Source organism: Salvelinus sp. IW2-2015, unplaced genomic scaffold (assembly GCF_002910315.2).
Source record: "Salvelinus sp. IW2-2015 unplaced genomic scaffold, ASM291031v2 Un_scaffold16288, whole genome shotgun sequence".
In the NCBI taxonomy this organism is placed as follows: Eukaryota; Metazoa; Chordata; class Actinopteri; order Salmoniformes; family Salmonidae; genus Salvelinus; species Salvelinus sp. IW2-2015.
In genome coordinates, this window is record NW_019957523.1 from 92461 (window position 1) to 115705 (window position 23245).

The 23245-nt window shown below is 43.7% G+C and overlaps 1 pseudogene; it reads left to right on the forward strand.

The window, feature by feature from the left end:
* The first annotated feature begins 5203 nt into the window (after positions 1-5203).
* Positions 5204-11132, forward strand: LOC112080370 (homeobox protein Meis2 pseudogene; annotated as a pseudogene).
* The last annotated feature ends 12113 nt before the right edge of the window (positions 11133-23245 follow it).

The following is a 23245-nucleotide window of genomic DNA, read 5'->3' on the forward strand; positions in this document are numbered from 1 at the left end:
CTCCACACATGCACACATCCCTCCACCCCTGCCTGCCATCCCTCCATCCCTGCCTGCCATCCCTCCATCCCTGCCTGCCATCCCTCCATCCCTGCCTGCCATCCCTCCATCCCTGCCTGCCATCCTCCATTCCTGCCTGTCATCCTCCACTCCTCTCCCTCATCCCTGCCTGCCCACCCTCCATCCGCTGCCATTCCACCCTCCGAATCCCTCTCTGCCTGCATCCCTCCTCCCTGCCGCCTCCCCTCTCTCCTCTGCATCCCTCCATCCCTGCCTGCCATCCCATCCACCACAAGCCTGCCATCCCTCCACCCTGCCTGCCATCCCTCCATCCCTGCCTGCCACCCATCCATCCCTGCCTGCCTGCCATCCATCCATCCCTCCATCCCTCCATGTGTGAGAAGAGAAAACAGTGTTATCAGGCCTGGCTCTGATAATCTCAATTGGCTTTACTCAAACTGATAAAAGGCGCTCTGGGGTCATAGAGGGGGCCTTGGTTGGTCAGCAACCCCCCTCCCTCCGCAACCTCGCCAATCGCGTTACTGTGGCAACTTGTTCAGAGAATAAAAACAGAGCCTGTTGTCATGTGTATGGTGGTTGGGTTGTGTGTGTGTGTGTGTGGCCGCCAATGGGTACAGTGTTGACTAGAAGGGAGTCAATCTCGGCAGCAACCCTGAGGGAAAATATTTTAATATCCATATATGTTTGTGTATGCTGCTGTAAAGAGCTGTTTTTCCTAATCAAATGACCATGTCAGAACAGCATAACATTTGAGTGTGGACAGCAAACCAACCCTGATATGAAAATATTTTCAGGTAAACTTACACAATAAATGTCCTAAGTAGTAGATACTGAGCAGCAGTTGAGTTGAATAAGATCAAAACAGGTTCTAACTAAATAGATCAATACCACAAACACACTGTTTCGTGTGCACTTTGTTATTCCTAGGGCTCTCTCTTCCCATCACCGGTCGGGTATTGGAATATTTATCACCTGCAAGGAACATTCCTGATTTGATGTGTTTATGGTTATGTCCCAGAATAGGTAAGAATCCACATGGTTATAATTTCCAATCCTTTGTGCCGTCTTGGGAGAAAAAAGAAAAAGCAGGGTGTATATTTCTGGCAGGCCTTGCTCTGTGAGCCTGCCCAGAGAGGGAGCACGATAGTGGGACATTCTGCTGTGTTTACTTGCTCAGCTGGTTTTGATGCTGGAAGCCTGTCTCTCTCCTAAGCACTGCAGGCGTAGTGACGTAGTGAAGGTAGACAATAAACGATAGACAGCTAAAGATGCTCTTTTATATCCCTCTTACTCATAATGCGTGAGAGCCACAAACAGTTTAAAACAGTTTAAACCAGTATTTATGATATAGGCCAAACAAAACCACGACCTTCAATAGATCACAAATCACAGCCCCAAATCAACATTGATACAGTGTACCTACCCTTTACCCTGTCCTTTCCCATGTACATGTTAGTGTGTCTGCCTGTCCTCTCTCTGGGGCCAGCGGTGTACCCTATACCCTACCTGTACTCTGGGTGCCCCCTATAACCTAACTCTACTCTGGGTGCACCCTAAACCCTACCTGTACTCTGGGTGCACCCTAAACCCTACCTGTACTCTGGCTGCACCCTATACCCTACCTGTACTCTGGGTGCACCCTCGCAAATGAGCACAGCTCCATCTCTTTTCCCAACCGTGCATTTTGTCCATTTAACTATGGCACTTTGAGCGGGCAGATTACAGGCGTTTACGTTAACAGGAGACGGTAAGGGCAGGTATCAGGGGTTCACGGGGGATTAGGAACTGAAATTAGTTCCAGAACCTTCCCTTTTTCCATCTAATGACCAGTCCTGTAGCGTTGCCCTCTCCACGTTCCCAGAAACGTTTCTCAAGAGGGCTCCATGCTGGAATACCCCACGATGATTTGAAACATCTCTCTAATATCAACCACATGTGGGTACCTGTAGTGCTAGCGATCTCACTCCTCTCTGACTTCTTAGAGAGAGAGAGAGGTACTAGATGGAGATGGAAAGAGATGGAAAGATGCTCAGTCTGTAAAGGTAAAGCCGGTCCGGGGCGGTGTAGGCGGGCGGCTTGTCTTTGACACGGCCCTGGGTCCCTGCGTCCCATTTGAGACTTTAAGAGGTTGCCCCTGGCTGGCAGTCACCTCCAGATGACCCCTCTGTCTTTACAGTGGAAAGCGGTGGGAGCAGAGAGGAGAGTCGGGGAGGGCAGGCTTTGTGGAACTGCACTTATTCGCCGCTGTGGCGGTGATAAAACTTCACACAGCCTAATTGATGGGCTTGGTGACATAACAATACCTTGTGAAAGCACCGAGTGGCCATGCCTGGTCCTCATTTATAGACAGCTGGACGGGGAGCAAAACCCCCTGCAATGAAGGGCCAGAGTGAGTGAAGTGAGGAGAGAGAGAGAGAGAGAGAGAGAGAGAGAGAGAGAGAGAGAGAGAGAGAGAGAGAGAGAGAGAGAGAGAGGAAGAGAGAAGAGAGAGGAGGAGAGAGAGAAGAGAGAGAGAGAGAGGAGAGAGAGAGAGAGAGAGAGAGAGAGAAGAGAGGAGAGAGAGGAGAGAGAGAGAGAGAGAGAGAGAGAGAGAGAGAGAGAAGAGAGAGAGATAGAGAGAGAGAAGAGAGAGAGAGAGAGAGAGAGAGAGTGGGTGACAAATGAAAAACGATTGTATGTTGCCCCTTGCGAACTTGCACATTATTTTGAATTTCTAATGAGCAATACACGCTAGGAATAACATGTTATAGTTCTATGTGAGTGTGTGCCCACGTGTGTGTATGAGAGAGAGATGTGACATACTGAGCGGTCTAGCTCCTCAGTTTGCACCGCCGCCTCACCACAGCACACACACTTAATGCCTGTGGAGAATGTCCTCGGTCTCCATAGCAACCAAATGTTATCAAAAGCTTTTATTAAACAAAGGGGAATAGATCATAAGGAATTAAAAGAAAAAACTTGTCGGGTCCCAAGTCTGCTCACAATTGCCCTTTTGTTACTCGTGTCTCCGGTGTGATTAGCCAGTGGCTAATGTTGTTACTAAGTCATACAAAACGGTGTTGTTTTGGTTTCGTTTAAAAAAAAAAAAGAATACTGCTACTTGTATCGTGTGAAGCTGATATGATTTAAAGTGTGTGTCTCTCTCCTCTCCTCTCTCCCAGGTTCATAACGCCAGCAGAAGAATAGTACCCCATGATTGACCAATCAAACGAGCAGGTAAAGAAACGACTATATATCTACATATCTCTTCCCCTCTTCCCGGGAAACAACCCACTCTTACAATTCCACTCCCTTATTACCACACACACACACACACACACACACACACACACACACACACACACACACACACACACACACACCACACACACACACACACACAACACACACACACACAACACACACCACACACCACACCACACACACACACACACACACACACAAAGAGTCGTTAGGTTGATTAACTGCTAATGCGATATCCCAATCTAACCCTGAGAGGTGCTTTAGCTACACGTTCCCTTTCTGTGAGTTACTAATTGGGCACAAGAGAAGCTCCAGGAAGGCTTGGAGCATTTTCATTTATATATTTTTTTAAGGTTGTTGTGTATTTTTTTCAGTATTTTTTTTTCTTCTATCCTTCACAGCTTTTGGGGGGATAGGTAGGGGGAAAGAAGAGAGGAGGGTTTCAATTGGTATCTACTTTGTGTTTTTTAATTCACTCAATTCCCTCCAGTGTCAGTCCTCTGGATGTTGCTCTGTATTCACTTAGCCCAGATTTGAAATATCAAGGGTCCTATATATGCGATTGTATTGAACTTCATCATTTCAATTGAGTAATTATGGGCGATTAATTCATTCCGGTCATGAAAAACAACCTAACGGATGAGAATGAGTTTATATGATCCATTGATCTCTGATTTCTGGCTGGCCGCCCTACGTAGGGAGAGACGTCCATTCCTCTGAAAAGGATTAAGGATGGGTTCATATTGTAAATTGATCAGGCATTGATTTTCCATATCTACCATGGTCAGACGACAAAAACGACTGAAAGATTGAGTCATAAACATGCCACTGAAACTGAGCAAATAATCTGTACAGGAATTTATGTAGCCACCCTATGCCGCATCGACTGTGACATTACTATGAAAAAACGGCAAGTAATATGTCTCTGAGGGGGAAAGCTTTTTGTTGATTAGCTAGCTCCGAGTCTAGAGAGAGCCCCACAAATTGGGGAGGAGATTTGTGCAAATTAAGTTAAGCAATTATTGAAATGAGTCGTGCCTTTCCAAATCGCACTGACTCCCAGTACAATTACTGCGGTTTGTTGGGAATATTTGAAAGAGAGGAGAGAGATAGACAGAGAAGGGAGAGCGTGTGTTTAGGGTGTGTCAATCAGCAATCTCTCCAAAAACAGCATGATTTACAGCTTCCCCTAATCTTCAGGGTTTACAGATTACTCCGGATTAGGCTGTTTAGTCCGGGAATATGCTGTTCGCTAGACTCCACAATACTCTTACTCAATAGGTCTAATAATAGGACAGTATGGTGTAATTTGATTTCTACTGTACACAGTATTATAATGTTATAATAATATTATGATATGAATCTAATTTGTAAATAATCATCATAATCAGTCCTTTCACCTTCTGTAATTTGGATATTTTAAGTCATTTAAATTTGCAGGGATAAATAATGACAGTTGCAGGGGGATAAATAGTGATATTTGTGCAAATTGTGTCCCATATTGTGTCCCTGTCCAATGATGTCCCATATTATGTTCCTGTTCAATGATGTCCCATATTGTGTCCCTGTCCAGTGATGTTCCATATTGTGTCCCTGTCCAGTGATGTTCTATATTGTGTCCCTGTCCATAACATCCCTGTTGCTTGGGGAATGGCTGGTGATGGTCTTGACAGAACGCTCTGATCTCGTCAAACTGCATGCTTTCTTTTCTCTGTTAGAGAACAATGCTTAATCTCTTCTGTTCTCTAGTGCTAAAGTGTGTGTGTGTGTGTGTGTCTCTGGTGTGTGTGTGTGTACTCACACTGTATGTGTTTGCATGTCATGCATCAGTCATCGGGGACACAATGTGTTGCAGTATGTTTGGGCCAGAGCTGGGACAATAAGCTGATTGTGTGGTGTGTCTTCTCTTTCTTTCCCTTCCTTTGTGTCCACGTTTTGACTACAATCAGGTTTTCTTCTTGATCCTTCAGTGAGTCAAGGAGCAGCGTACAGTCCGGAGGGCCAGCCCATGGGCAGCTTCGTGCTGGATGGCCAACAGCACATGGGGATCCGGCCAGCTGGTAAGCCCTCCTCCTCCTATCCTGCAAACTGTATACCAGTCACTGGACTGTGTATGTGTACAGGCACCAATGCAACCCATTTTACTTTGTGACTACTGTAGACTGACAGGGACACCCACCAACAACTCTAGCCATGGAAATATCACCCCAGCACTGACTATTGTACTGTACATGACAGCCTCATCAAGCCAAAACTAACCAATGTCACAACACTACTGATGATATCACTGCACCCTAGTAAAGTCATTCCACTCCACCCTCCAACTCCCCTGGGTATCACCCTTTGCCTGCTGCCTGCCTTGCTTGTCTCTCTTTTCACCCATCTGACTTTGTAACAAATGGAGAGATTTGTGGGGACTTAAACTATCTAACGGTTTTAGACTCTTTACTACGGAACCTTCTCTTCCTCCATTCTCTCCGCTGTTTTCTCTCCAGACTTAACCAATCATTACTTCTACCAGGGTGTCTGTCTGCTCTGACCCATCTGTGATTCGACCTTTGACCTTCTGCTGATCTTTTCTCTGGCGTGTTTCCCCTCTTCTAGGGCCTATGAGTGGAATGGGGATGAATATGGGCATGGATGGGCAATGGCACTACATGTAACCTCCATCTTGTAAAGTAAAACGCAAAGAAAAAGGGGGAAGTAAGTACAACTGGGCTCTTTTTTCCTTGGATGTATTTTTCAAACCTCTGGGCTTGTGGTTTGTACCCACAATCCCCCTTACTCCACCACAATCCCTCTCCCATCCGCACCCTAATTTTACAACAACCTCCCCCACAGCAACCCCCACGACAACCAGTGAGTGTGATTGGTGTAGCATGGTGCTTTAAGGGGAGAAAGGGGGGTAAGCAAGGGGGGTTAGCTAGCTACTGAAGGATGAATGGAAGGACTGGGAATAGTCGCCATGTCGTGAGGCTTTCTCCTGTCGGTCCTTGGGAGAGGGGGGGGGGGGACTTGTGGCGCCAGCCAAGACAACAGGAAAACATTCACCCCCAACAACAACCCTGGCCTAGCATGGCATGTACCGATGCCACACATTTATTTATCCCAACAGGGCCATCGCTCTCCCCATCTCCGACAGCCAATGCAAATGTTGGACATTTAAGGAAAAAATAACATCTCTAGAGGCAGGGTCTGGTGGGGAGAAATTAAGCAGGCTCCAGTGAAGCAATAAAGAAGGAGACGTGAAACTGTCCTCCGAGTGACATAAATCTGTCTGGGGAACGATTGATGCCCAAATTATCTTATATGCAAAGACGGAGCGCAGCAGTACATTACGGTCCCCGGGTGAGATATACGGGCCGTGGGTGACATGGCCTATCCTTCAATGTGGGGTGGGGGTGGCGAGTTTAGGGGGGTGATGGGGGGAGGGCGTGTGTTTGGATGTTTTCTACTCGAGGGGCATTGACTAGCCCCGACATGAGACACACACAGATCCATTTAAAGGACCAGAGACATTAAAGAATGGCTGTGTTATAAAGGAAGGAATCTCTCGCTCGCTACACACACACACACACACACACACACACACACACACACACACACACACACACCACACACACACACACACACACACACACACACACACACACACACACACACACACACACACACACACACACACACACACACAGACTCTAAATGGCTGCCGTCTGATTAAGCCTGGCCATTCTGCCTCCCGCTAGCACCACATCGCTGACATTTGAGAAATCAAGACATATCACATCCCAAAGGCAGCGGTGCAGAAGAGATTTTATTGAACACCCAAACTCCTTTGCCCAATGAGGCACAATATAATAACACTTACCTTGATTAAAAGAACCCTTTATATGTAAATTGGGCCTGGATTTTCCATAGGGTCACCATAGCCAATTCTATCGACAGAGCCCATTTCACCCCTCTTTTTTTCCTCCCTCTCTCATCTCCTCTTCTCCTGTCTTTGTTAATGGCATCAGGGATAAAAACCCTTCAGGAAGCAATGTTCCCTAAAACAGGCAGATAGAGACAACATTTGCTCAGCTTGGCTAATTCTTAATATAGGCTATATAATTTTTGGACTATTTAATTACATAACATATTTTATGCTTCATGACCAATAACATTAATAGCTTAATACAGAGGAATATTATCCTCTCTTGATATGATTAAGCTGCCACACAATATGGTATATTTGGTACTTAATTATCGCCTGCCATTGAGCAGGCCTGCTCTGCCAGAACAGGACAGAACAGAACAGGTAGAGAGAGAGAAAGAGGGAGAAAGAGGGAGAAAGAGGGAGAAAGAGGGAGAGAGGGAGAGAGACTGGTCACCATTATTGTCTTCAGATGGTTGTACCACTCCTGTTAATAAAGGGGGGCCCACAGATCTACTTAACAGAATGACTGCAGCTTACAAGACTGGAGATTACCAGCTTACAGTGTCAAAAACATCTGTTGGGCCTTTTAACAGGAGCCGCTCCAGGTTATATAGAGGTGAGAGCACCCCTCACATACCCCTCGCCTCACACCCCAGCCCGGCCCAGCCCAGCCCAACACAGCATGCCCAGATTGATTTACCTATTTTATGACCCCGATAGTGAGGTTTTAAGAGAGCGTTCTGACAAACATGTGCATTTCCAATGAACTGATGTGGATAGCGAGTATTAGAAAATGGCTGCCCGGCTTTCAGCCAATGAGATTGGTCATTAATCTCTGCCTCTGCTGTCCTTTTTCCTCTCCCTTCCCTCCCCACCTTCTCCCCCTCCCCTCACCAGGCCCTCTTGTGTAATTTCTTAATTGCAGTGTATTAAGGTGGAGGAATGTGGAGAGTGAGCATGCCTGGTGACCTTGCTGCTACCCCTCCCCCACCCCTTCTCCTCAGCAGGGTTAATTCCCCAGGGGTTCACATTACAAAGCAGGCCGGGTTGGTCCAGGACCCACTGGCTCGAGCTCCAGAAGTACCCAACCTCAGGCCCAGGCCTGCGCTTCCCTGTCTGTTCCCTCCCGAGCGTCCAGGCCTCTGGACCAGGCCTGTTCCCATACTCCAGTCCCAGTCCCAGGCCCCAGGGCCCCCCTCCACCTCCTCCACCACCACTACTTCCCCTCTGGTCTGTTGACAACAAACCCCCCCTGAATACCCAAACAGAGGCAACACTGAGCAGGTTCTGTCTCCACCACCCAGGCACAGTGTGAGGGAATGCCAACAGGCTGGGGTCTCCACACACATCAACACAGGGTCCTACTCTCCATACCAAGGGGTATCGCATCAGCATATTCCTTCCTCCCTCCCTCTTTCCTCCTCCTCCTCCCTCCCTCTGTCTTTCGCTCTACATTTCTCTCTCTCCCTCCTTTTATCTCTCTGTGCCTCCATCTCTTGCTGTCTCTGTGCTTTAGCAGTTGTTGTCATTATACTCCTAAACCCACACTCCCTCTATTTCAAGAGCAGCACTTTGTTTTGTTTAAAAGTGCCTCTTATTGGAGGGGAAAACGCAAAGCCTTGAACGCTATTCTTAGACTGGCATGTTGTGATAGTTAACTGAGCTCTAAATGATTTAATAACTTCTTTAAGGGGTTTTAAATCAAATATGTTCCCAGTAGCGCGTCCCCCTGAGAAAACGCCTCTATTTGGGTTGTCACTACATTCAGCGGGGGAATTGACTGTTCTGCCTGTAAAAGTATTAGTGCTGCTAACATCAATACGGCTGCTAGCTTCTCCATACGTAATCCAAAACGACAGTGTCTGGATGGTTGGAGATCACTTTCCAACCTGKGAACTGACCATGATTCTATTGACATTGTGAAGGACTCTCCATCACCTAAAATAGAGTGATACAATCGCTTGTTTAGCTCCTTGAATTCAAATCTCTGAAGTAGCTTTTGGGATATGTGTAATCCTAAATGTAGCTAGTATGGTTTTTAAAGCTTCATTTCTACACCGCAAGATGAGCTCACTTTACACAAAGTATAAATGAATGTATTGTTTTATGTCAAAGTCACGCTAATGGAATTTAGTATTAAGAAATGGTGAGTGCTTGTTTCTAAACCTCTCACTCTCTCTCAGGTCTGCAAGGCATGCCAGGGGAGTACGTACCTCAGACTGGCCCTATGGGCATGAGCATGGCCCCACCAAGTTACAACCCTACTCATCAGATGACCCCTCACCCCTCCCAGCTTCGACATGGACACCCCCTCCATCCCTACCTGCCCGGCCCCCACCACCCTCATCACCCCGCCATGCTGATGCACGGAGGACCCCCCTCTCACCCAGGAATCACCATGTCTGCAGAGAGCCCCCCCCCCTGCTGACCCCCATTGACCCCAGCGCTGGAGGACAAGGCTTGGACATCCATGCCCAATAGTATAAGCAAACTTTACTACCACAACATCAACAACAACAGTAGCTTCTAAGAGAAGAAAACAAACATCAACAACCCTAAAACAAAGATATCTTCAGACAATTTTTCTGAATAAAAGCAGAACCCTTTTGACCATTATTAGACAGTAAAAACAGAATTCCAGATGAGCTGTGATGATTCTTCTTCTTTTCTTTTTTTAAACTTTTCAATATTGTTACTTTCATCCAAATGGAGGACCAAGCTGACATAAACACTTTGTAAAGTCTTGGGCTTTTGTTAAAGATCAACAGAAGATGTTTTGAGGACAGACACTTACGTGCGCAAACACGGACACACGCACACACTTAAGACACACGCATTCGCACACACACAGTGCACACTCTCTCCAGTGACACGTTCAACTCATTTTTCAAAACGGAATCACTCTGGGAGATTGAGAGAAAAAAGAAAAAGACAAAAAGACTCCAAGAGTTATAACTACTGTAGTATAAAAAGTATAGCAACTAAGTTAAAATGTTTGCATTTTTTGTTGATCACTCAATTTCCTGAGCTAGTTCTAGAATAAAAGGTGAACCCTTTCTCTCACACTGTGTGTGCTCCTTCCTGGAGGAGAAACTGTCTCGGCGGCGCAGCAGCCCTATTAAAAAGAAAAGATGGAACATCTCAACAACGGACGCCCACTTGCTCCCAACCACAGCGACAGGCAGAATAGGCCCTGTCCCCCATAAAGAACAGGGCATGATGGGAAAAGGCTGCTAAATGACACCTGATCTCTCCAGAAGATTCAGTTTGAACATGTTTAATGCCCCTCTTTTTTTGATTCATGAATGAATGTTACCCTGTAGGTATATACAAAAAAAGTTCTTAGTTTGAATTGCCCAAGCACTGGATTGTGTTGGTTTTATACATTTTTATTTGACTATTATTTTATTTTTTTGTATCCTGGACTCTCATTGACAGAGCCTATTGAAGGAAACGTAATAGTGGAAAAGCAGCATCCTACTTTGCTTCTTTGCCTCTGGATCAACATACTTGCCATATGGACAATACTGACACAATGGTGAATTCTTTGGCACTGGGAGAAACAATTGATGGTTGATGCACCAAGAAACATAAAAAAGACAAAAAGACAAAAAAATTACTTAAATTATGAACTCAAAGCTTTGGGAAAAAGCTAAGAGAATATTGRAACAAACTTCGTACAGAGTTCAGTCTATTAATTGTTTCATGTTAGATATTCTATGTGTTTACCTCAATTGAAAAAGAATGTTTTTGCTAGTTTCAGATCTGCTGTGGCATTGATATTGTATGTCCATGAATTCCTTCCTTTTTCAGCACGTGTTCCTCACTAGATGATAAAATGCCGTCTCCCTTAAGCTTTGTCAAAAATACCTTAAATACTTGTATGAGGACTGTGACGTAATGTTTAAAAGGTGTTCAGTCACAAATGCTGTAATAAATATTTCATTTTTGATTTTTGTTAGATTTTTGTGTGCTGTGTGTTAAACATAACTTTAAGAGTAGGCTAATAGTAATTACGTAGTAGTGGGTTTACTTTTTATTATAGGTTGTATATTATTATTATTGCAAAGTTGTCATGGTGCTGACAGAAAATGTTTAACAATGTTTGGCTAAATAGCTAGGCAATATTAAGGTAATCCTACTAAGCTCAATTGTGCATTCAAAGACAGAGCATTTCCGCACCCTTTGGTTTCCTAACCTGTCAAGGCTTATAGTTGCAAAACCCCCAAGGGAGTTGCGCCACTTTAGTCGAATGAAGCATAATGTCATTTTATGATTTTCACAATGCAACCTGTTGCAACCAAACAAATTAATAAGTTAATATTCATTTTAAATTTGTGTTTAAATTATATTTGCAATGGTTTGTTTTCTTTTCCCTTTTTTCAGTGGAAATTAGGAGGCGCAAAGACTTGTGGAGATGATTTGCATGCCTTTATGGTAGAGTTTTAAACAGATCATCGATTTAGATCAAGTTTAACATAGGCCTATTTACAGTCACCTGAGTGTTATCACAGACAAATAATTGCATTAGCTCCAAACAATAGAACATTCATTTGTCCCTTCCCTTGTGCTGCAGCCGTTTCCAACTGAGAACAGATCCTCAGTAAACTATATGTGCTGCAAGTGGATATTTCCGCCGCTTTACAGCGACCCCTGGCGGCATAATCCGATTTGCTCACGGGTTCACTCACATTCTTTTGAGATCTCTTTGCCAGTGTTTGCCCGCGGCCATAGAAGTCATAGCCTTAAACTAGAAATGACAATCTCCCTGTCTCGCAGGAAGAAATCTTTCTGCACTTCAGATAGCGGCTTTAACTCCAACAGTGTTGTAATGGACTGGGCTTATTTTTACACTCCTGTCCATTATGCTATTGTAAAACATAGTGGATTGTGTTATTCTTTTCCACACAGCGAAAGCAGTTGATAATAGGCATATAATACAAAATAATAATACTTATGTTTTTAATTACAGGAAATATATTTAATACTTTCTGTCATATTTGAATGTCCCACTGTCACTACACCATACACGTGGTATTTTGTCCTTCGAATAGTCTACAGTAGGAGAGAACCGTTAGGGCTACAGGGCTTCCCTTTTATTTACCGCTCACCCGTTATTGTAGCCTAGGTGACTTCAAGACTATATAGGATATTGGGTTGTTGCAAGCACAGGGCTGGTGGAAAAGGGAAATATTGCTGTTAATTATGTTCACTTCCATTGCAACTTACAAACTTCGAAATGCCTTATGATCTTAAACATTAAGCAAAAACACAAATTAGTTCATGTGATTATCGATATTTTGTATCAGTTTTCCAATCCGCTGAATAATCATCGCTTGATAGTAATGTATTTCATTTCTAATCATTCAACATCCTCGGGGAAAAAAATAATAATAATCAAAAATGATTTTGATAAGGTATATTATTATTTTGTTTTCAAATTGTTTGGTCAATCTATTTTATTCCACCAATTGTGCAGCATCCAAGAGTTTCAGTTGAAAACGTGAAAATAAAAAAGCATTTAAAAATGAAAGATTGCATTGGTAATAGAATACAAATAATTTAATGAGTATTTCAATATTACAGGAATAAAATATGCAGGCCTATATATTGAAACATAAACCAAATAAAATAATGAAGTAAACATGCAAAAATATTCTACACATCAATGTTTAAAAACTGCGTAAAATTAAGATACAAAACACTTTTCTGGGCCTTCCTTCGACAGGTTGGGAAAACTGTTTATTTTTCATCCACGTTCACAACGCATTTGATGATGTATCATTTGAATTGTTTAAAAGCTTATAAGATGTTTTATCATCCTCTATGTGGATAAAACGGAAGAAGCCCCCGTTTTGTGTGGAGATGATCTGATATAAAAGAGAGAAAACGCCTGGATTATTGTGGATGGTGGTAGTGGCTGTGGCGGTGGCGTGGGGTGGAGGAGGGATTTTAATATTAATAGTTTTTTTCTCCCTTTTTCCCTTTCTCCCTTTTCGAGGAGACAGAAGGTAGATTGCCTCTGCTGRTTCCCTTTGCCGATTCGGTGTGACAGGAATGATGGATGATCCAGCCGAGCTAAACAACTCCGCCCCTTCATCTCCTCCCTGTCAAAACTAGTTCGGGTACTGCTGCAGGAATAAAATAAGGAATAGTCCCCCTGCACTGCTCTCTCTGCACAACACAAAACCACCTTCCCAGACCGTTTTCCTCTCCTCTCCCCAGTCTCAGACAACGATATTAAATGTCCACAATACCCTGCAGAACACGACGCCGTTGCTGGCTGTGTGTACACAGGCAACACGTTAATAAAGCCCTAACCTTCTGATAATATCGTCTCTTATATAGCAGCTTGATAAGTAGGTTATTCCATCTGCAACACTGACTCAGGATTTGGGCTCTTCGGAGTGAGTCTCAAGAAACAGCCTACAAAATGCCATTGCTACTAAGATGTTTTTTTGCAAATAAACGGTATTTTATTCACGGTTGTGTGTCAGGTTATACCTACATTGCTCTAAGTTTGTAGCTTTCTTCTTTCTAAACGCTGCATTGTAAGTGGGTGCGCGTGAGTGGTGGGGCTTCACGCATCTTCGCTTTGCAGCTGGCCTCACAGAAATGGCTTGCTTTGGGAACAGTTTTTATTTAGGGCGGGTTTCTATCTCTGTGTGTTTTTGTTTTATTTGAATGCTGACCTCCTTTTTTAACATTTCAGCAGTTCTCTCTTTTTGCCATAAGGTGTTTCTATGACTACGTTGTGTATGTGAGCGGGTCAGAGGCAGGGGTCCGCTGGGGAAAGGCCGCATTTCGGTGATCATTTATCATTGTCAACCGCATAATGATTCTCCCTGCAGTCCCCTATTGATGAGGATAATTACATTAGCTCGGACTGACTGATCAATAAAGGACGGGGAAAATGGTTTATTATAGCACACGGAAACGGATTGTGGAGGCCAAGGGACGCTTCCCACTGGGAAAAGACGTCAATTCAACGTCTATTCCACGTTGTTTCAACGTAATTTCATTTAAATAGGGAATAGGGACGGATATCGAGTTGGTGGAGGATAGGAAACAAACTTGACTTTGACGGAGGGAGCGTTGGAGATAGTGTTTGATTGCTTTGCTGTGACATGACTAGACATGGTGGAGATATTTTAATCGGATCCCCTGTTGGTTCARGAGGATGCCAAAATATTTGATTTATCAATATGTTGTCTAAAAATGAGATGTAAACACTTTCAGTAACGGTTGGTATTGAGTGCGTTTCTAATAGGCTATTAAACAGTTTCCAACTGAATATAAAATACTTTTCATTCGGTTGAAAAACAATCTTTCGGAGGCCTTCTCATAAATGCTGTTTTACAGTGAAGTGTATGTTTTCTTTGACTTCAATATACCCCTATTGAGGACAGTGTTTGGATATGAAGGAGAGGGATGTGTTCAAATACCCAGCATAGTAATTTATCAGCATATGCATATAGTGAGGGTATCTCTTTCCGTGTGTGTGTGTTTTAATTGTCACCAACTTATCCCCTGCAGGAATGTTGCTGACTCTTTCTCCTAATTCTCCATGCTAACTCCCATGTACGCTTGATGAACGCATATGCTGAAGACAGCTCCCTACAACCTATTTATCATTTATGATATTTTCACACAACTACTGTATTCGAATAAAAGCGTTCCTTTTTATTTTAACAGTGCCTGCAGCAAGAAAAATAAAACACCCCACACATTTACAGAAAGCCATTTTTATTTGAAGTAAGAAAGAAATAGGCCTATAGCCTAAAATAAAATATACTTAAATGCAGCAAAGTCGGCAACACAGTAATAATACTACTAATATAATAAAAATAATGACATTAACATTTATATCATAATACCCATTGATAATGATGTGCCTAATAATAGTTTTGTAAATAACAGGCATAGTTTTTCTTCTGAAATRTGCTTAAAATCATACCATTACAGGCTACAATAAACAAATAAAAATCACCAATCGTGCATTATAATTCAGAGGCATGATTATAATGAGATAATTAAATGACTATTGACTAGTGAGATTCATCAGACAGTCAGGTCTTCACCACTGCCACAATATCCCAACCTGCATCCCACTGACTACACACAGCCTAAATAGTAAATACTTAAAAGGCCATTCGTAATCTATGGGAGAGTGGAAACATGCATCAAAATGATGTTGTGGAAAAGGAGAGAAAACTAACGATGGGGTTTTCTGTTTCCGGGGGAAATCACATTAATAACTAGCAGGCTAATGTTGAGGACTTTTTGCGCTTGGTCGCTTTTTTGAATCAGAGCCGATTTCTTTACACTCCAGTGGTGCTTGTCTTCTTAAAACTGAGTGACAGATTGAGATCTCCCCCTCCTCCTCTCTAAAAATGTAATGAATTACATTTTTCTAATTAGTTAAATCACATAGCTAAAGGGGGCAGAATTGGCAATAGAAAGCTGCAGTGCAATGGTCATGCAGTGCAATGGTCATTCTAGTCGGTGCGTTGGGGAAATAGAAGGGGATTTGCACGTGTGAGTGGAGAATAAATAAAGCCCAATAAAGGGAAAAAGCTGGGAGTTTAGTTAAGCCGCGAGGTGCAGCTCAAGCCTTTATATTTGAATAAGTTTACATTTAATTAAGCCAGCCTAGGGCCGGACGATCTGATATTTCCTCATTAGGTTCCCTTCCCCAATGCTGAGCGTTACATGGGCTTAAAGGTTGTCAACATTTGACCAGTTTTCCACTGAAATAATCACGGTTTGTAGCTCGAGGATTTAACTCAGCAAATAAATCTTGCCTCATTCGGCGGAACTAACAGGGGCACAAATGTTTATAATTCGTCGTCTCTAACTTGCCTTTATGTATAATTCTTACACTTATTTGAACAAAAAACCGTAGATACCTTGCGGGGAGCTTAGGGCAGCAAAGTGAGACATTTCATGAGAACTGTAAATAACAGAAGGGCTCTGGCAATGAAAGGTAGGGCGCTGCAGGAAAAAGGAGAGAGAGGGCAGTGGAGAGAGAGAGAGAGGGGGTGAAGAGAGAAGGAGAGAGGGAAAGAGGATGGAGGGCAGAGAGCAGGGACAAGCAGCAAGAGATTCCCCCCATGTTTATCGAGTAGGCTACAAGCAGACGCCTGGGCACTGTGTTACAACATCATGGCGACCCCTTCTGGAAGATAAAATAATGTGTTCACTTGGAATGCACTGAGCTGCGTTCTCCTTCTCCTTCCCCCCTAGACACGTATTCATTCTAACATTTTGAATTGGCCTYCACTATATTGATGCATTTAGTGATGGTATATCGAAAAGCTGACAACATATTGGAAATGCCTTGAAAATTATTTACTTGCAATTGTTTTTGTATATTCGCTCTTGAGAGTTCATACTTTTTGCTATAGCCTAGTGGATTTTGAATTCAGGTGCTTGCTTTCATATTTTGCAAGGATCGGGAAAATAAAATAGCCTACATATAAATCACATATATCTCCCCGTAATTGATGATATATCATTAATTTGTAAAGCATTTCGATTTATGTTTGTTCCACAGTCCTCAACCACTATGCTATACGTTTTATGAAACGAATTATGAAACATTCACGAAGTTATTAGGTCTACATAACCAAAATGTCCAAAACAATGGTCAATACAGGCTTATCTGGTCTTAGCGTCCACAGCCAAGATGACCCTGTATATAGGTGAAAAGACTCTCAACATCTATTTATTCACAGGTATAGACCTCCTTATGCATGTATTAGGGGGCCATTGATGGTATAATCAATAAAAATGGATTTTAGGGTAAATATGTGAGCTCTAGGGACCCGTTGCGAGCAAGGCGTCTCGTTCCTTTGTGTATTCTAGTGAGGTTTCAAACACCACAACCAAGCCAAGCAAGTAGCCATCTCTGCTCTGGACTGTCAGGCTTAAGAGTAAACAGCACGGCTAAAGTCACACAGCAGTGAACCAGAAGCACCCTGCTCTGAGTAGCTAACACGACGACAATTCATTTTATCCCACTTGAAGATTATGACTGAAAGAATGGAATCAGTAACCATTATCTTCTCGAATGGCAGTATAAACTGCGCCTTATTTTCAAGACATAGTAATGGTGTATCCGAACAAGGAGAAGGAGAGGGAAAGAGAAAACAGATAGGCAGAGGGAGAGTCGGTGGCACTTTCAGGTGGATATGCCCAATCTGATTTATAGTTTACACGTCCTCTCCCCTTGAGGAACATATTGAAGAGGGAAACGTTCAAGGAGAGAGGGAATGTATTGATTTCAGTACTTTGTTAAATACACAACATTCAAATGAAAACAATAAACCATTATTATTATGGCTATTATTAGCAATTTTATTTTTTCGTTATTTTAATAAAAACATATACTGCAAAGCTTTAGCGTATGAATTAAGATATTGTGCACAATGCTACTGCAGTAATTTAATTAATGGGCAATGACATTTAGTTTGATAATACATCACAGGAAAATCGTAGTTTCTCCTAATTACCACAATAATTCACACTATAAACAGTGTAAACGCAGATTACACAAGGTTAGTTTGGGTATTATTTGATGCCCAAGGTTTCTTGCTGCTCACTCTGACGAAAAAAATTGTTAAAGAGACAGAAAATGAGAACTCGATAACGAGATTTAGCCCACACTTTCGAGACAAATATGGTCAAAATAGGAATGGCCACTTCGTTAACGACCCCACACAACCCCGGAAGAGAGTTAAGAAGATAATGCCTAATTATCAAATGTCCCGAAAAAGGAATGCATATTTAGAAAATACAGAGCATAAAATGTAAGATAGGCCTCATGAATTTAACATTTATTAAGATGCGTCTGATTTCAAAATTCGAAAGAAATTAAGATAACATAAAAATAGCTGCATATTACACACTGTAAAACACTATTTATTATAATCAATGCCTTAGAACTCATAATGCAGTGTATTTAATATTTGTATAATTTCAGTAATATAAAGGCTATGTCAATCAATTTACTTAGACATTTCCCACCCTAAATCAAAATGTCGACGCTGTCATTTAACTTGAGTGAGCTGGTCGCTAATTTGGGAAATCCACGTTTGTGTGTGTCTGACAAYTCGCCTCTAAACGTCAAATAATCGAAAATGCCAGGGCACGCATCCTCCCCAGCCTGCCAGGCTGTCTAATCTCAACGGAAATACTGTTACATTGGGAGGTGGAAGAAGATATCAGCAGTAACCAGAAAAAAAAATCCCGCACATTACTATGTTCCCCTCGGTGTATTTTTTTACTTCCTTGGCCTGTCCATTTTCATTAATTGAACCGACTCAGTATGAATGTGCCACTATACTTCAGTCATCGATAATCAATAGCTTATTGAATCCATTCTGCAGCACGTTAACTCTCTTCTCAGCCGAGAGAGCACCTGAATCAAAATGAGTATTTACACCATGTTATCACAAGTAAGCCTACTGTTAGGCTTACATCCATGTATCTAGCTACTGAAACACTTTCATAGGGTTGTAGGTGTTATCCTTCATGGCTAATTAATGTCATAGACAGAAAAACACCTAACTATGCAACAGCTATCCTGTGTGTGTGTGTGTGTGTGTGGTGGTGTGTGGTGTGTGTGTGTGTGTGTGTGTGTGTGTGGTGTGTGTGTGTGTGTGTGTGTGTGTGTGTGTGTGTGTGTTGGTGTGTGGCGTGTGCGGTGTGCGTGTGCGCGTGTGCGTGTTGTGTGCTGGCGTGTGGGTGTGTGCGTGCGTGTGTGGTCGTGTGTGTGTGTGTGTGTGTGCGTGTGCGTGTGTGTGGTGTTGGGTGTGCGTGTGCGTGTGCGTGTGGTGTGTTGTGTGTGCGTGTGCGTGTGCGGTGTGTGTGTGTGTGTGCGTGTGCGTGTGCGTGTGTGTGTAGAGTGGGGGCAGAGGGAAGCAGGCAGGCGGAGGGCACAGATACACTACATGACCAAAAGTATGTGGACACCTGCATCTCAATCCAAAATCATGTGCATTAACATGGAGTTGGTCCCCCCTTTGCTGCTATAACAGCCTCTGCTCTTCTGGGAAGGCTTTCCACTAGATGTTGGAATATTGCTGCTGTGGGGACTTGGTTCCATTCAGCCACAAGAGCATTAGTAAGGTCGGGCACTGATGTTTGGCGATCAGGTCTGGCTCGCAGTCGTGTTCCAAATCATCCCAAAGGTGTTCGATGGGGTTGAGGTCATGGCTCTGTGCAGGCCAGTCAAGTTCTTCCACACCGATCTCATCAAACCATTTCTGTATGGACCTCGCTTTCTGCATGGGGGCATTGTCTTGTTGAAACAGGAAAGGGCCTTCCCCAAACTGTTGCCACAAAGTTGGAAGCACAGAATTGTCTAGAATGTCATTGTATGCTGTAATGCTAAGATTTCACTTCACTGGAACTAAGGAGCCCGAACCATGAAAAACAGCCCCATTGGGGCAGGTAGCTTTCTCCTGGCATCCACCAAACTCAGATTCGTCCATCGGACTGCCAGATGGTGAAATGTGATTCATCACTCCAGAGAACACATTTCCACTGCTCCAGAGTCCAATGTCAGCGAGCTTTACACCACTCCAGCCGACGCTTTGCATTGCGCATGGTGATCTTAGGCTTGTGTGCTGCTACTCGGCCAATGAAAACCATTTCATGAAGCTCCCAACAAACAATTATTGTGTAGACGTTGCTTCCAGAGGCAGTTTGGAACTCGATAGTGAGTGTTGCAACCAAGGACAGAAGATTTTTACGCGCTGCGCTTCAGCAATCGGCGGTCCCATTCTGTGAGCTTGTGCGGCCTACCAATTTGCGGCTGAGCCGTTGTTGCTCCTAGACTTCCACTTCACAATAATAGCACTTACAGTTGATTGGGGCAGTTCTAGCAGGGCAGAAATGGGACGAAGTGACTTGTTGGAAAGGTGGCATCCTACGATGGTTCCACGTTGAAAGTCACTGAGCTCTTCAGTAAGGCCATTCTACTGCTAATGTTTGTCTATGGAGATTGCATGACTGTGTGCTCGATTTTATACACCTGTCAGCAACAGGTGTGGCTGAAATAGCAGAATACACTAATTTGAATGGGTGTTCACATACTTTTGTATATATATTGTAGCAGGAGCCTGTTAGCAGTCAGTAGCTCCAGCGCTGACTGCTAACTTTTTTAGCCCATCACCGGTAGCTAGTGGTAATAATTAGCAACAGTGGGATGTCCAAACTTTAATTACACAGACAGTCATCCACAATGGTAAAAAGCTTGAAGAATGACAAACAAGTCAGGCTTGTTTCTCAACTGCTGTCAATATCCAGATAGCTCTTATTTTTGGTGAAGAGAGGATTTATTATCTATGTCTAGGTACAGTAATACCTGGGGGACTGGGACCGTTGTGATACAGAGCGGCTGGGCCAATAGAAAGCCTGTTGTCTGGCTGTGGGGGAGGAAACGGAGGATGCCACTGGAGACAGGAAGTCTTCAGAATGTGAAAAGCACTTTATTGCAGCACACCTGAATGGCCGGGCTAGGGTTTCTCTCTAACCCACTGGGAACAGACCATTACAACTCCTTTACAACAGGGCCATGGGGTTTAAGTGAGCTGTGACATCTGAATAAGATTGCTACCGTAAAACTTTGATTAATATCCCGGGCGTTTATTTGCTTCAATCACTGAACACAAACAGCACTCATTAAAGACAGGCTTCTATTTGAGCCAGGCGTCTATTTCCTTAGTGCGTTCAGCTTTCGCTCAATACAATTCTGAAAAGACTACCACACGTTTATTGTGACCAGTATGACCAGTATTAACATTATAATAACAAATCCATTGCAGATCAGACTTGCAAAGACGAAGCTGCTAATCACACACCCCAATTTCGTGCTTCAGCACTATTCTCTCACTCTTTGGCCCTTGTATTCCCCATAATTGCATGGATCCCACCAGATAGAATTCACTATTCCATGTTTGTCCAGTTCCCCAAAACATCCGGAGATGCCTTCAATACCGTCCACTAGTCAAGTTTATTTATGCTTAGCCGTCTAGTTTATTCTGCTTTAACAATCTTAACCCTTACCTACTTTCCCTTCACCCACAAATGTTTGTGCCCCCCTGGACAAACGTAGAATATTTACCTACTTTCACTTCACCCCTAGACGTAATTGCCCCCCTGGACAAACGTTGAATACTGAAGTGAGACCACACGATCTTGTTGCGTGAGATCCATGCTGTTTCATCCATGGCATTGATGTTGCTCTCCTTTTGTTATTTTACACAATCTTTATGGTACTCACTGAAGTTCACTCGTAAACTTTTCATTTAGACCCGGCGTTTATTTGAAACAGGCGTTTATTATCTGAATTGTGTGCCGATGCCTGGCTATTAAAAGGGACAGGTGGCTATTTGAGACTGCGATTAATTTAAGTTTTACGGTACATCACGTCATTATTCGTCCATTGTTCACATGATCTGATATGTAAACAAACCAATATGTAGACATTATTAATGGTGATTCTTTTCATCTCAGCATCATGTCTTTTTAGGCCCGTAACCGTCCAACACAATTTGACATCATTGCATCTCTAAAAATGAACGCCATCATTAATGCCTCTGCAGAGTGACCTCCCATCAACTATAGTGGATAGAGGATGTGTTGGTGTGGAGGTGTATACTTATTCACCTGTCACATGGAACACAAGTACATGGCAGCCAGGTTGAATCCAGCGGTGTTGGAAGGTTCTGGGGGAAAATGAATTGTAAAAGTGACAAACTGCCCCCACTTCTCAGACGGGGAGCACAGGAGCCAACACGACGCTCACAGCCAGAGTTAATTGCTCGCCAGAGTTAATTGCTCTCCACGACCAGGCCCAACAAAATGCTCATAAAACATCACGAAAAAGACAAGTCCAACCCCTCATCCCTCCATTTCTCCACTCATCCGGCTAGCATCCTGCTTAGCTTCATCGCTCCTCCATCCCTCCACCCCTGCCCTTCCACAATTTTCCAGGACAAAAATATTATGTTGCCTGTGGCAACAATTTAACAAAATAACCAATCACATCTGCCTTTTCAAACAGTTCCAAAAGAAGCAGGGGCAGTACATAATGGCGGGTCGTCTCATCTCAGTGTTGTTAGGATCTCAGGTCATGATTTATTACACACTGATAAATGATCATTGGGCTTGTTTTGACAAAAGCCGGGCTATGTATTTACGAATGATCTTGAGTGTGGTGCAGTATGCAGCATGTACAGAGAACCAGGCCCATTGCTGTCAGCAGCATTAGTGGGTTCCGATTGGGCTCCGTATCAGGTCTGAGGCTATGCTCTGCGCTCTCATCACTAATCACAGCCTGTGGTTGAGACAGCCCATAATATTACCACCCCCCTCCCCTTCGCCAGCTCCTAAGTACATTTATTTCTTAATAACAAGCCAGTGACAGCTCTCATCAGGTCGGTGGCGCTCACAATCGGAGGGCTAGTGGGAGGGTGCACCAGCATTTGTTTTTCCTGTATCAGATTCCACGCCCCCCAAACCCCTCTCCCTCCACCTCCAATAATCACATTTTCCTACCTCTTTTAGAATGTCAGACAGAACTATACCCCACACACCCTACTTCCCCTCCCCTCCCATCACACCTGCTGTACCCCTGTTAGTGTTACACCCCCCTCCAGTGCATTGGTGTGGGCCGGTGTATGTCACCGAGCCTGGGCTGGACCCACGCTGGGAAGGGGAAATCACACAGTATCTGGGTCACCTCTGTCAGAGTCCAAATGCCACTCAAGGGGTCTGACCTTTGAGGTGGGCAATGCTGCAGCCTCCATGCAGGCTGTCTCTCTACCTCCCCTAACCCCTTCGTCTCCACCACCATCGCAAACCAACCTTCACTCCTTCCTCCACTCCACTTAAACCAACCCTCACTCCTTCCTCCACTCCACTTAAACCAACCCTCACTCCTTCCTCCTGGGACTCCACTTAAACCAACCCTCACTCCTTCCTCCACTCCACTTAAAACAACCCTCACTCCTTCCTCCACTCACTTAAAACCAACCCTCACTCCTTCCTCCACTC